The following is a 2,676-nucleotide window of genomic DNA, read 5'->3' on the forward strand; positions in this document are numbered from 1 at the left end:
GTAATTAACTAGTGCCTCCTCCTCTCCTCTCTAGGCTGTGTAATTAACTAGTGCCTCCTCCTCTCCTCTCTAGGCTGTGTAATTAACTAGTGCCTCTCCTCTCCTCTCTAGACTGTGTAATTAACTAGTGCCTCCTCCTCTCCTCTCTAGGCTGTGTAATTAACTAGTGCCTCCTCCTCTCCTCTCTAGGCTGTGTAATTAACTAGTGCCTCCTCCTCTCCTCTCTAGGCTGTGTAATTAACTAGTGCCTCTCCTCTCCTCTCTAGTCTGTGTAATTAACTAGTGCCTCCTCCTCCCCTCTCCTCTCTAGGCTGTGTAATTAACTAGTACCTCCTCCTCTCCTCTCTAGGCTGTGTAATTAACTAGTGACTCCTCCTCTCCTCTCTAGGCTGTGTAATTAACTAGTGCCTCTCCTCTCCTCTCCTCTCTAGGCTGTGTAATTAACTAGTGACTCCTCCTCTCCTCTCTAGGCTGTGTAATTAACTAGTGCCTCCTCCTCTCCTCTCTAGGCTGTGTAATTAACTAGTGCCTCCTCCTCTCCTCTCTAGGCTGTGTAATTAACTAGTGCCTCCTCTCCTCTCTAGGCTGTGTAATTAACTAGTGCCTCTCCTCTCCTCTCCTCTCTAGGCTGTGTAATTAACTAGTGCCTCCTCCTCTCCTCTCTAGGCTGTGTAATTAACTAGTGCCTCTCCTCTCCTCTCTAGGCTGTGTAATTAACTAGTGCCTCCTCCTCTCCTCTCCTCTCTAGGCTGTGTAATTAACTAGTGACTCCTCCTCTCCTCTCTAGGCTGTGTAATTAACTAGTGCCTCCTCCTCTCCTCTCTAGGCTGTGTAATTAACTAGTGCCTCCTCTCCTCTCCTCTCTAGGCTGTGTAATTAACTAGTGCCTCCTCCTCTCCTCTCTAGGCTGTGTAATTAACTAGTGCCTCCTCCTCTCCTCTCCTCTCTAGGCTGTGTAATTAACTAGTGCCTCCTCCTCTCCTCTCTAGGCTGTGTAATTAACTAGTGCCTCTCCTCTCCTCTCTAGGCTGTGTAATTAACTAGTGCCTCCTCTCCTCTCCTCTCTAGGCTGTGTAATTAACTAGTGCCTTCTCCTCTCCTCTCCTCTCTAGGCTGTGTAATTAACTAGTGCCTCCTCCTCTCCTCTCTAGGCTGTGTAATTAACTAGTGCCTCTCCTCTCCTCTCTAGGCTGTGTAATTAACTAGTGCCTCCTCCTCTCCTCTCCTCTCTAGGCTGTGTAATTAACTAGTGCCTCCTCCTCTCCTCTCCTCTCTAGGCTGTGTAATTAACTAGTGCCTCCTCCTCTCCTCTCTAGGCTGTGTAATTAACTAGTGCCTCCTCCTCTCCTCTCCTCTCTAGGCTGTGTAATTAACTAGTGCCTCCTCTCCTCTCCTCTCTAGGCTGTGTAATTAACTAGTGCCTCCTCCTCTCCTCTCTAGGCTGTGTAATTAACTAGTGCCTCCTCCTCTCCTCTCTAGGCTGTGTAATTAACTAGTGCCTCCTCCTCTCCTCTCTAGGCTGTGTAATTAACTAGTGCCTCCTCCTCTACTCTCCTCTCTAGGCTGTGTAATTAACTAGTGCCTCCTCCTCTCCTCTATAGGCTGTGTAATTAACTAGTGCCTCTCATCTCCTCTCCTCTCTAGGCTGTGTAATTAACTAGTGCCTCCTCCTCTCCTCTCTAGGCTGTGTAATTAACTAGTGCCTCCTCCTCTCCTCTATAGGCTGTGTAATTAACTAGTGCCTCCTCCTCTCCTCTCTAGGCTGTGTAATTAACTAGTGCCTCCTCCTCTCCTCTCCTCTCTAGGCTGTGTAATTAACTAGTGCCTCCTCCTCTCCTCTCTAGGCTGTGTAATTAACTAGTGCCTCCTCCTCTCCTCTCTAGGCTGTGTAATTAACTAGTGCCTCCTCCTCTCCTCTCTAGGCTGTGTAATTAACTAGTGCCTCCTCCTCTCCTCTCCTCTCTAGGCTGTGTAATTAACTAGTGCCTCCTCCTCTCCTCTCTAGGCTGTGTAATTAACTAGTGCCTCCTCCTCTCCTCTCTAGGCTGTGTAATTAACTAGTGCCTCCTCCTCTCCTCTCCTCTCTAGGCTGTGTAATTAACTAGTGCCTCCTCCTCTCCTCTCTAGGCTGTGTAATTAACTAGTGCCTCCTCCTCTCCTCTCTAGGCTGTGTAATTAACTAGTGCCTCCTCCTCTCCTCTCTAGGCTGTGTAATTAACTAGTGCCTCCTCCTCTCCTCTCTAGGCTGTGTAATTAACTAGTGCCTCCTCCTCTCCTCTCTAGGCTGTGTAATTAACTAGTGCCTCCTCCTCTCCTCTCTAGGCTGTGTAATTAACTAGTGCCTCCTCCTCTCCTCTCTAGGCTGTGTAATTAACTAGTGCCTCCTCCTCTCCTCTCTAGGCTGTGTAATTAACTAGTGCCTCCTCCTCTCCTCTCCTCTCTAGGCTGTGTAATTAACTAGTGCCTCCTCCTCTCCTCTCTAGGCTGTGTAATTAACTAGTGCCTCCTCCTCTCCTCTCTAGGCTGTGTAATTAACTAGTGCCTCCTCCTCTCCTCTCCTCTCTAGGCTGTGTAATTAACTAGTGCCTCCTCCTCTCCTCTCTAGGCTGTGTAATTAACTAGTGCCTCCTCCTCTCCTCTCTAGGCTGTGTAATTAACTAGTGCCTCCTCCTCTCC

Source organism: Salvelinus fontinalis, unplaced genomic scaffold (genome assembly GCF_029448725.1).
Source record: "Salvelinus fontinalis isolate EN_2023a unplaced genomic scaffold, ASM2944872v1 scaffold_0853, whole genome shotgun sequence".
NCBI classification, from domain to species: domain Eukaryota; kingdom Metazoa; phylum Chordata; class Actinopteri; order Salmoniformes; family Salmonidae; genus Salvelinus; species Salvelinus fontinalis.